Source organism: Syngnathus leptorhynchus, unplaced genomic scaffold (genome assembly GCF_054491065.1).
Source record: "Syngnathus leptorhynchus isolate UIUO unplaced genomic scaffold, UIUO_Slep HiC_scaffold_307, whole genome shotgun sequence".
NCBI lineage: Eukaryota > Metazoa > Chordata > Actinopteri > Syngnathiformes > Syngnathidae > Syngnathus > Syngnathus leptorhynchus.
The window spans coordinates 37076-50434 of record NW_028232274.1 but is presented as its reverse complement, the minus strand read 5'-3'; positions in this window follow the sequence as shown (position 1 = coordinate 50434).

Sequence of the window (13359 nt, the reverse complement as noted above, 5' to 3'; positions counted from 1 at the left end):
TTTTTTTTCATAACACTTTAACCAGAGGGACGGGAGAGCGGCATTTCAGAAAACGTGCTTATCTCGGCGAGAAAAAGCGATTTCGGCAATAAAATTTAAAACGCGTGTAAAACATAAACCAAACGATGAAATTGGTTATTTCTTCATGTATAATGATCAACTCGATACTCCCTAGCCCCCAACAGCCTTTTTTTTCATAACACTTTAACCAGAGTGACGGGAGAGCGGCATTTCAGAAAACGTGCTTATCTCGGCGAGAAAAAGCGATTTCGGCAATAAAATTTAAAACGCGTGTAAAACATAAACCAAACGATGAAATTGGTTATTTCTTCATGTATAATGATCAACTCGATACTCCCTAGCCCCCAACAGCCTTTTTTTTCATAACACTTTAACCAGAGTGACGGGAGAGCGGCATTTCAGAAAACGTGCTTATCTCGGCGAGAAAAAGCGATTTCGGCAATAAAATTTAAAACGCGTGTAAAACATAAACCAAACGATGAAATTGGTTATTTCTTCATGTATAATGATCAACTCGATACTCCCTAGCCCCCAACAGCCTTTTTTTTCATAACACTTTAACCAGAGTGACGGGAGAGCGGCATTTCAGAAAACGTGCTTATCTCGGCGAGAAAAAGCGATTTCGGCAATAAAATTTAAAACGCGTGTAAAACATAAACCAAACGATGAAATTGGTTATTTCTTCATGTATAATGATCAACTCGATACTCCCTAGCCCCCAACAGCCTTTTTTTTCATGACACTTTAACCAGAGTGACGGGAGAGCGGCATTTCAGAAAACGTGCTTATCTCGGCGAGAAAAAGCGATTTCGGCAATAAAATTTAAAACGCGTGTAAAACATAAACCAAACGATGAAATTGGTTATTTCTTCATGTATAATGATCAACTCGATACTCCCTAGCCCCCAACAGACTTTTTTTTCATAACACTTTAACCAGAGTGACGGGAGAGCGGCATTTCAGAAAACGTGCTTATCTCAGCGAGAAAAAGCGATTTCGGCAATAAAATTTAAAACGCGTGTAAAACATAAACCAAACGATGAAATTGGTTATTTCTTCATGTATAATGATCAACTCGATACTCCCTAGCCCCCAACAGCCTTTTTTTTCATAACACTTTAACCAGAGGGACGGGAGAGCGGCATTTCAGAAAACGTGCTTATCTCGGCAATAAAATTTAAAACGCGTGTAAAACATAAACCAAACGATGAAATTGGTTATTTCTTCATGTATAATGATCAACTCGATACTCCCTAGCCCCCAACAGCCTTTTTTTTCATAACACTTTAACCAGAGTGACGGGAGAGCGGCATTTCAGAAAACGTGCTTATCTCGGCGAGAAAAAGCGATTTCGGCAATAACATTTAAAACGCGTGTAAAACATAAACCAAACGATGAAATTGGTTATTTCTTCATGTATAATGATCAACTCGATACTCCCTAGCCCCCAACAGCCTTTTTTTTCATAACACTTTAACCAGAGTGACGGGAGAGCGGCATTTCAGAAAACGTGCTTATCTCGGCGAGAAAAAGCGATTTCGGCAATAAAATTTAAAACGCGTGTAAAACATAAACCAAACGATGAAATTGGTTATTTCTTCATGTATAATGATCAACTCGAGTCGAGCTCCAGGGAGAGAGGCTGATTTTTCGCTTTTTGAGGCCGACCGACGAACCGGCGCGGGGCGGACTCAAAAGCCCGCAGAGCCGTAGGCACTTAGAAAAGTTTCGCCTTTGGCTGTGAGCTCCAGGGGGAGAGGCTGGTTTTGCGTTATTTTAGGCCGGCTGGAGAACCGGCGCGGGTCGGACGCACAATCCCCGCAGAGCCGTGGGCACTTAGAAAATTTTTGCCAAGTTGGCTCTGAGCGCCTGGTACCTAATGTGGAAGTATAGAGGCCGACTTTCGGGCAAGATCACGCCGCGTTAGGCTTCCAGGACCCCGGCTAAGCAATTTTACCGGGCCGCCTGGTTCTTTTTTTGAACCAGCCCGGTTCTTTTTACACTTCCAGCTGGAGCTCAGCAGCGGCTTTTTGCCTAAGATCACGCCGGGTTAGGCTTCCAGGACCTCGGCTAAGCAATTCTACCGGGCCGCCCGGTTCTTTTTTTGAACCAGCCCGGTTCTTTTTACACTTCCAGCTGGAGCTCACGAGCGGCTTTTTGGACAAGATCACGCCGTGTTAGGCTTCCAGAGCCCCGGCTAAGCAATTTTACCGGCCCGCCCGGTTCTTTTTTTTAACCAGCCCGGTTCTTTTTACACTTCCAGCTGGAGCTCAGCAGCGGGTTTTTGGACAAGATCACGCCGTGTTAGGCTTCCAGAGCCCCGGCTAAGCAATTTTACAGGGTCGCCCGGTTCTTTTTTTTAACCAGCCCGGTTTTTTTTACACTTCCAGCTGGAGCTCAGCAGCGGCTTTTTGCACAGTATCAGGCCGGGTTAGGCTTCCAGAGCCCCGGCTAAGCAATTTTACCGGGCCGCCCGGTTCTTTTTTTTAACCAGCCCGGTTCTTTTTAAACTTCCAGCTGGAGCTCAGCAGCGGCTTTTTGGACAAGATCACGCCGTGTTAGGCTTCCAGAGCCCCGGCTAAGCAATTTTACCGGGTCGGCCGGTTCTTTTTTTTTAACCAGCCCGGTTCTTTTTACACTTCCAGCTCGAGCTCAGCAGCGGCTTTTTGGACAAGATCACGCCGTGTTAGGCTTCCAGAGCCCCGGCTAAGCAATTTTACCGGGTCGCCCGGTTCTTTTTTTAACCAGCCCGGTTCTTTTTACACTTCCAGCTGGAGCTCAGCATCGTGTAAAACATAAACCAAACGATGAAATTGGTTATTTCTTCATGTATAATGATCAACTCGATACTCCCTAGCCCCCAACAGCCTTTTTTTTCATAACACTTTAACCAGAGTGACGGGAGAGCGGCATTTCAGAAAACGTGCTTATCTCGGCGAGAAAAAGCGATTTCGGCAATAAAATTTAAAACGCGTGTAAAACATAAACCAAACGATGAAATTGGTTATTTCTTCATGTATAATGATCAACTCGATACTCCCTAGCCCCCAACAGCCTTTTTTTTCATAACACTTTAACCAGAGTGACGGGAGAGCGGCATTTCAGAAAACGTGCTTATCTCGGCGAGAAAAAGCGATTTCGGCAATAAAATTTAAAACGCGTGTAAAACATAAACCAAACGATGAAATTGGTTATTTCTTCATGTATAATGATCAACTCGATACTCCCTAGCCCCCAACAGCCTTTTTTTTCATAACACTTTAACCAGAGTGACGGGAGAGCGGCATTTCAGAAAACGTGCTTATCTCGGCGAGAAAAAGCGATTTCGGCAATAACATTTAAAACGCGTGTAAAACATAAACCAAACGATGAAATTGGTTATTTCTTCATGTATAATGATCAACTCGATACTCCCTAGCCCCCAACAGCCTTTTTTTTCATAACACTTTAACCAGAGTGACGGGAGAGCGGCATTTCAGAAAACGTGCTTATCTCGGCGAGAAAAAGCGATTTCGGCAATAAAATTTAAAACGCGTGTAAAACATAAACCAAACGATGAAATTGGTTATTTCTTCATGTATAATGATCAACTCGATACTCCCTAGCCCCCAACAGCCTTTTTTTTCATAACACTTTAACCAGAGTGACGGGAGAGCGGCATTTCAGAAAACGTGCTTATCTCGGCGAGAAAAAGCGATTTCGGCAATAAAATTTAAAACGCGTGTAAAACATAAACCAAACGATGAAATTGGTTATTTCTTCATGTATAATGATCAACTCGATACTCCCTAGCCCCCAACAGCCTTTTTTTTCATAACACTTTAACCAGAGTGACGGGAGAGCGGCATTTCAGAAAACGTGCTTATCTCGGCGAGAAAAAGCGATTTCGGCAATAAAATTTAAAACGCGTGTAAAACATAAACCAAACGATGAAATTGGTTATTTCTTCATGTATAATGATCAACTCGATACTCCCTAGCCCCCAACAGCCTTTTTTTTCATAACACTTTAACCAGAGTGACGGGAGAGCGGCATTTCAGAAAACGTGCTTATCTCGGCGAGAAAAAGCGATTTCGGCAATAACATTTAAAACGCGTGTAAAACATAAACCAAACGATGAAATTGGTTATTTCTTCATGTATAATGATCAACTCGATACTCCCTAGCCCCCAACAGCCTTTTTTTTCATAACACTTTAACCAGAGTGACGGGAGAGCGGCATTTCAGAAAACGTGCTTATCTCGGCGAGAAAAAGCGATTTCGGCAATAAAATTTACAACGCGTGTAAAACATAAACCAAACGATGAAATTGGTTATTTCTTCATGTATAATGATCAACTCGATACTCCCTAGCCCCCAACAGCCTTTTTTTTCATAACACTTTAACCAGAGTGACGGGAGAGCGGCATTTCAGAAAACGTGCTTATCTCGGCGAGAAAAAGCGATTTCGGCAATAACATTTAAAACGCGTGTAAAACATAAACCAAACGATGAAATTGGTTATTTCTTCATGTATAATGATCAACTCGATACTCCCTAGCCCCCAACAGCCTTTTTTTTCATAACACTTTAACCAGAGTGACGGGAGAGCGGCATTTCAGAAAACGTGCTTATCTCGGCGAGAAAAAGCGATTTCGGCAATAAAATTTAAAACGCGTGTAAAACATAAACCAAACGATGAAATTGGTTATTTCTTCATGTATAATGATCAACTCGATACTCCCTAGCCCCCAACAGCCTTTTTTTTCATAACACTTTAACCAGAGTGACGGGAGAGCGGCATTTCAGAAAACGTGCTTATCTCGGCGAGAAAAAGCGATTTCGGCAATAACATTTAAAACGCGTGTAAAACATAAACCAAACGATGAAATTGGTTATTTCTTCATGTATAATGATCAACTCGATACTCCCTAGCCCCCAACAGCCTTTTTTTTCATAACACTTTAACCAGAGTGACGGGAGAGCGGCATTTCAGAAAACGTGCTTATCTCGGCGAGAAAAAGCGATTTCGGCAATAAAATTTAAAACGCGTGTAAAACATAAACCAAACGATGAAATTGGTTATTTCTTCATGTATAATGATCAACTCGATACTCCCTAGCCCCCAACAGCCTTTTTTTTCATAACACTTTAACCAGAGTGACGGGAGAGCGGCATTTCAGAAAACGTGCTTATCTCGGCGAGAAAAAGCGATTTCGGCAATAAAATTTAAAACGCGTGTAAAACATAAACCAAACGATGAAATTGGTTATTTCTTCATGTATAATGATCAACTCGATACTCCCTAGCCCCCAACAGCCTTTTTTTTCATAACACTTTAACCAGAGTGACGGGAGAGCGGCATTTCAGAAAACGTGCTTATCTCGGCGAGAAAAAGCGATTTCGGCAATAAAATTTAAAACGCGTGTAAAACATAAACCAAACGATGAAATTGGTAATTTCTTCATGTATAATGATCAACTCGATACTCCCTAGCCCCCAACAGCCTTTTATTTCATAACACTTTAACCAGAGTGACGGGAGAGCGGCATTTCAGAAAACGTGCTTATCTCGGCGAGAAAAAGCGATTTCGGCAATAAAATTTAAAACGCGTGTAAAACATAAACCAAACGATGAAATTGGTTATTTCTTCATGTATAATGATCAACTCGATACTCCCTAGCCCCCAACAGCCTTTTTTTTCATAACACTTTAACCAGAGTGACGGGAGAGCGGCATTTCAGAAAACGTGCTTATCTCGGCGAGAAAAAGCGATTTCGGCAATAAAATTTAAAACGCGTGTAAAACATAAACCAAACGATGAAATTGGTTATTTCTTCATGTATAATGATCAACTCGATACTCCCTAGCCCCCAACAGCCTTTTTTTTCATAACACTTTAACCAGAGTGACGGGAGAGCGGCATTTCAGAAAACGTGCTTATCTCGGCGAGAAAAAGCGATTTCGGCAATAAAATTTAAAACGCGTGTAAAACATAAACCAAACGATGAAATTGGTTATTTCTTCATGTATAATGATCAACTCGATACTCCCTAGCCCCCAACAGCCTTTTTTTTCATAACACTTTAACCAGAGTGACGGGAGAGCGGCATTTCAGAAAACGTGCTTATCTCGGCGAGAAAAAGCGATTTCGGCAATAAAATTTAAAACGCGTGTAAAACATAAACCAAACGATGAAATTGGTTATTTCTTCATGTATAATGATCAACTCGATACTCCCTAGCCCCCAACAGCCTTTTTTTTTCATAACACTTTAACCAGAGTGACGGGAGAGCGGCATTTCAGAAAACGTGCTTATCTCGGCGAGAAAAAGCGATTTCGGCAATAAAATTTAAAACGCGTGTAAAACATAAACCAAACGATGAAATTGGTTATTTCTTCATGTATAATGATCAACTCGATACTCCCTAGCCCCCAACAGCCTTTTTTTTCATAACACTTTAACCAGAGTGACGGGAGAGCGGCATTTCAGAAAACGTGCTTATCTCGGCGAGAAAAAGCGATTTCGGCAATAAAATTTAAAACGCGTGTAAAACATAAACCAAACGATGAAATTGGTTATTTCTTCATGTATAATGATCAACTCGATACTCCCTAGCCCCCAACAGCCTTTTTTTTCATAACACTTTAACCAGAGTGACGGGAGAGCGGCATTTCAGAAAACGTGCTTATCTCGGCGAGAAAAAGCGATTTCGGCAATAACATTTAAAACGCGTGTAAAACATAAACCAAACGATGAAATTGGTTATTTCTTCATGTATAATGATCAACTCGATACTCCCTAGCCCCCAACAGCCTTTTTTTCCATAACACTTTAACCAGAGTGACGGGAGAGCGGCATTTCAGAAAACGTGCTTATCTCGGCGAGAAAAAGCGATTTCGGCAATAAAATTTACAACGCGTGTAAAACATAAACCAAACGATGAAATTGGTTATTTCTTCATGTATAATGATCAACTCGATACTCCCTAGCCCCCAACAGCCTTTTTTTTCATAACACTTTAACCAGAGTGACGGGAGAGCGGCATTTCAGAAAACGTGCTTATCTCGGCGAGAAAAAGCGATTTCGGCAATAACATTTAAAACGCGTGTAAAACATAAACCAAACGATGAAATTGGTTATTTCTTCATGTATAATGATCAACTCGATACTCCCTAGCCCCCAACAGCCTTTTTTTTCATAACACTTTAACCAGAGTGACGGGAGAGCGGCATTTCAGAAAACGTGCTTATCTCGGCGAGAAAAAGCGATTTCGGCAATAAAATTTAAAACGCGTGTAAAACATAAACCAAACGATGAAATTGGTTATTTCTTCATGTATAATGATCAACTCGATACTCCCTAGCCCCCAACAGCCTTTTTTTTCATAACACTTTAACCAGAGTGACGGGAGAGCGGCATTTCAGAAAACGTGCTTATCTCGGCGAGAAAAAGCGATTTCGGTAATAACATTTAAAACGCGTGTAAAACATAAACCAAACGATGAAATTGGTTATTTCTTCATGTATAATGATCAACTCGATACTCCCTAGCCCCCAACAGCCTTTTTTTTCATAACACTTTAACCAGAGTGACGGGAGAGCGGCATTTCAGAAAACGTGCTTATCTCGGCGAGAAAAAGCGATTTCGGCAATAAAATTTAAAACGCGTGTAAAACATAAACCAAACGATGAAATTGGTTATTTCTTCATGTATAATGATCAACTCGATACTCCCTAGCCCCCAACAGCCTTTTTTTTCATAACACTTTAACCAGAGTGACGGGAGAGCGGCATTTCAGAAAACGTGCTTATCTCGGCGAGAAAAAGCGATTTCGGCAATAAAATTTAAAACGCGTGTAAAACATAAACCAAACGATGAAATTGGTTATTTCTTCATGTATAATGATCAACTCGATACTCCCTAGCCCCCAACAGCCTTTTTTTTCATAACACTTTAACCAGAGTGACGGGAGAGCGGCATTTCAGAAAACGTGCTTATCTCGGCGAGAAAAAGCGATTTCGGCAATAAAATTTAAAACGCGTGTAAAACATAAACCAAACGATGAAATTGGTAATTTCTTCATGTATAATGATCAACTCGATACTCCCTAGCCCCCAACAGCCTTTTATTTCATAACACTTTAACCAGAGTGACGGGAGAGCGGCATTTCAGAAAACGTGCTTATCTCGGCGAGAAAAAGCGATTTCGGCAATAAAATTTAAAACGCGTGTAAAACATAAACCAAACGATGAAATTGGTTATTTCTTCATGTATAATGATCAACTCGATACTCCCTAGCCCCCAACAGCCTTTTTTTTCATAACACTTTAACCAGAGTGACGGGAGAGCGGCATTTCAGAAAACGTGCTTATCTCGGCGAGAAAAAGCGATTTCGGCAATAAAATTTAAAACGCGTGTAAAACATAAACCAAACGATGAAATTGGTTATTTCTTCATGTATAATGATCAACTCGATACTCCCTAGCCCCCAACAGCCTTTTTTTTCATAACACTTTAACCAGAGTGACGGGAGAGCGGCATTTCAGAAAATATCTCGGCGAGAAAAAGCGATTTCGGCAATAAAATTTAAAACGCGTGTAAAACATAAACCAAACGATGAAATTGGTTATTTCTTCATGTATAATGATCAACTCGATACTCCCTAGCCCCCAACAGCCTTTTTTTTCATAACACTTTAACCAGAGTGACGGGACGAGCGGCATTTCAGAAAACGTGCTTATCTCGGCGAGAAAAAGCGATTTCGGCAATAAAATTTAAAACGCGTGTAAAACATAAACCAAACGATGAAATTGGTTATTTCTTCATGTATAATGATCAACTCGATACTCCCTAGCCCCCAACAGCCTTTTTTTTCATAACACTTTAACCAGAGTGACGGGAGAGCGGCATTTCAGAAAACGTGCTTATCTCGGCGAGAAAAAGCGATTTCGGCAATAAAATTTAAAACGCGTGTAAAACATAAACCAAACGATGAAATTGGTTATTTCTTCATGTATAATGATCAACTCGATACTCCCTAGCCCCCAACAGCCTTTTTTTTCATAACACTTTAACCAGAGTGACGGGAGAGCGGCATTTCAGAAAACGTGCTTATCTCGGCGAGAAAAAGCGATTTCGGCAATAAAATTTAAAACGCGTGTAAAACATAAACCAAACGATGAAATTGGTTATTTCTTCATGTATAATGATCAACTCGATACTCCCTAGCCCCCAACAGCCTTTTTTTTCATAACACTTTAACCAGAGTGACGGGAGAGCGGCATTTCAGAAAACGTGCTTATCTCGGCGAGAAAAAGCGATTTCGGCAATAAAATTTAAAACGCGTGTAAAACATAAACCAAACGATGAAATTGGTTATTTCTTCATGTATAATGATCAACTCGATACTCCCTAGCCCCCAACAGCCTTTTTTTTCATAACACTTTAACCAGAGTGACGGGAGAGCGGCATTTCAGAAAACGTGCTTATCTCGGCGAGAAAAAGCGATTTCGGCAATAAAATTTAAAACGCGTGTAAAACATAAACCAAACGATGAAATTGGTTATTTCTTCATGTATAATGATCAACTCGATACTCCCTAGCCCCCAACAGCCTTTTTTTTCATAACACTTTAACCAGAGTGACGGGAGAGCGGCATTTCAGAAAACGTGCTTATCTCGGCGAGAAAAAGCGATTTCGGCAATAACATTTAAAACGCGTGTAAAACATAAACCAAACGATGAAATTGGTTATTTCTTCATGTATAATGATCAACTCGATACTCCCTAGCCCCCAACAGCCTTTTTTTTCATAACACTTTAACCAGAGTGACGGGAGAGCGGCATTTCAGAAAACGTGCTTATCTCGGCGAGAAAAAGCGATTTCGGCAATAAAATTTAAAACGCGTGTAAAACATAAACCAAACGATGAAATTGGTTATTTCTTCATGTATAATGATCAACTCGATACTCCCTAGCCCCCAACAGCCTTTTTTTTCATAACACTTTAACCAGAGTGACGGGTAGAGAGCGGCATTTCAGAAAACGTGCTTATCTCGGCGAGAAAAAGCGATTTCGGCAATAAAATTTAAAACGCGTGTAAAACATAAACCAAACGATGAAATTGGTTATTTTCTTCATGTATAATGATCAACTCGATACTCCCTAGCCCCCAACAGCCTTTTTTTTCATAACACTTTAACCAGAGTGACGGGAGAGCGGCATTTCAGAAAACGTGCTTATCTCGGCGAGAAAAAGCGATTTCGGCAATAAAATTTAAAACGCGTGTAAAACATAAACCAAACGATGAAATTGGTTATTTCTTCATGTATAATGATCAACTCGATACTCCCTAGCCCCCAACAGCCTTTTTTTTCATAACACTTTAACCAGAGTGACGGGAGAGCGGCATTTCAGAAAACGTGCTTATCTCGGCGAGAAAAAGCGATTTCGGCAATAAAATTTAAAACGCGTGTAAAACATAAACCAAACGATGGAATTGGTTATTTCTTCATGTATAATGATCAACTCGATACTCCCTAGCCCCCAACAGCCTTTTTTTTCATAAACACTTTAACCAGAGTGACGGGAGAGCGGCATTTCAGAAAACGTGCTTATCTCGGCGAGAAAAAGCGATTTCGGCAATAAAATTTAAAACGCGTGTAAAACATAAACCAAACGATGAAATTGGTTATTTCTTCATGTATAATGATCAACTCGATACTCCCTAGCCCCCAACAGCCTTTTTTTTCATAACACTTTAACCAGAGTGACGGGAGAGCGGCATTTCAGAAAACGTGCTTATCTCGGCGAGAAAAAGCGATTTCGGCAATAAAATTTAAAACGCGTGTAAAACATAAACCAAACGATGAAATTGGTTATTTCTTCATGTATAATGATCAACTCGATACTCCCTAGCCCCCAACAGCCTTTTTTTTCATAACACTTTAACCAGAGTGACGGGAGAGCGGCATTTCAGAAAACGTGCTTATCTCGGCGAGAAAAAGCGATTTCGGCAATAAAATTTAAAACGCGTGTAAAACATAAACCAAACGATGAAATTGGTTATTTCTTCATGTATAATGATCAACTCGATACTCCCTAGCCCCCAACAGCCTTTTTTTTCATAACACTTTAACCAGAGTGACGGGAGAGCGGCATTTCAGAAAACGTGCTTATCTCGGCGAGAAAAAGCGATTTCGGCAATAACATTTAAAACGCGTGTAAAACATAAACCAAACGATGAAATTGGTTATTTCTTCATGTATAATGATCAACTCGATACTCCCTAGCCCCCAACAGCCTTTTTTTTCATAACACTTTAACCAGAGTGACGGGAGAGCGGCATTTCAGAAAACGTGCTTATCTCGGCGAGAAAAAGCGATTTCGGCAATAAAATTTAAAACGCGTGTAAAACATAAACCAAACGATGAAATTGGTTATTTCTTCATGTATAATGATCAACTCGATACTCCCTAGCCCCCAACAGCCTTTTTTTTCATAACACTTTAACCAGAGTGACGGGAGAGCGGCATTTCAGAAAACGTGCTTATCTCGGCGAGAAAAAGCGATTTCGGCAATAACATTTAAAACGCGTGTAAAACATAAACCAAACGATGAAATTGGTTATTTCTTCATGTATAATGATCAACTCGATACTCCCTAGCCCCCAACAGCCTTTTTTTTCATAACACTTTAACCAGAGTGACGGGAGAGCGGCATTTCAGAAAACGTGCTTATCTCGGCGAGAAAAAGCGATTTCGGCAATAACATTTAAAACGCGTGTAAAACATAAACCAAACGATGAAATTGGTTATTTCTTCATGTATAATGATCGACTCGATACTCCCTAGCCCCCAACAGCCTTTTTTTTCATAACACTTTAACCAGAGTGACGGGAGAGCGGCATTTCAGAAAACGTGCTTATCTCGGCGAGAAAAAGCGATTTCGGCAATAAAATTTAAAACGCGTGTAAAACATAAACCAAACGATGAAATTGGTTATTTCTTCATGTATAATGATCAACTCGATACTCCCTAGCCCCCAACAGCCTTTTTTTTCATAACACTTTAACCAGAGTGACGGGAGAGCGGCATTTCAGAAAACGTGCTTATCTCGGCGAGAAAAAGCGATTTCGGCAATAAAATTTAAAACGCGTGTAAAACATAAACCAAACGATGAAATTGGTTATTTCTTCATGTATAATGATCAACTCGATACTCCCTAGCCCCCAACAGCCTTTTTTTTCATAACACTTTAACCAGAGTGACGGGAGAGCGGCATTTCAGAAAACGTGCTTATCTCGGCGAGAAAAAGCGATTTCGGCAATAAAATTTAAAACGCGTGTAAAACATAAACCAAACGATGAAATTGGTTATTTCTTCATGTATAATGATCAACTCGATACTCCCTAGCCCCCAACAGCCTTTTTATTCATAACACTTTAACCAGAGTGACGGGAGAGCGGCATTTCAGAAAACGTGCTTATCTCGGCGAGAAAAAGCGATTTCGGCAATAAAATTTAAAACGCGTGTAAAACATAAACCAAACGATGAAATTCGTTATTTCTTCATGTATAATGATCAACTCGATACTCCCTAGCCCCCAACAGCCTTTTTTTTCACAACACTTTAACCAGAGTGACGGGAGAGCGGCATTTCAGAAAACGTGCTTATCTCGGCGAGAAAAAGCGATTTCGGCAATAAAATTTAAAACGCGTGTAAAACATAAACCAAACGATGAAATTGGTTATTTCTTCATGTATAATGATCAACTCGATACTCCCTAGCCCCCAACAGCCTTTTTTTTCATAACACTTTAACCAGAGTGACGGGAGAGCGGCATTTCAGAAAACGTGCGAGAAAACGGCGAGAAAAAGCGATTTCGGCAATAAAATTTAAAACGCGTGTAAAACATAAACCAAACGATGAAATTGGTTATTTCTTCATGTATAATGATCAACTCGATACTCCCTAGCCCCCAACAGCCTTTTTTTTCATAACACTTTAACCAGAGTGACGGGAGAGCGGCATTTCAGAAAACGTGCTTATCTCGGCGAGAAAAAGCGATTTCGGCAATAAAATTTAAAACGCGTGTAAAACATAAACCAAACGATGAAATTGGTTATTTCTTCATGTATAATGATCAACTCGAGTCGAGCTCCAGGGAGAGAGGCTGATTTTTCGCTTTTTGAGGCCGACCGACGAACCGGCGCGGGGCGGACTCAAAAGCCCGCAGAGCCGTAGGCACTTAGAAAAGTTTCGCCTTTGGCTGTGAGCTCCAGGGGGAGAGGCTGGTTTTGCGTTATTTTAGGCCGGCTGGAGAACCGGCGCGGGTCGGACGCACAATCCCCGCAGA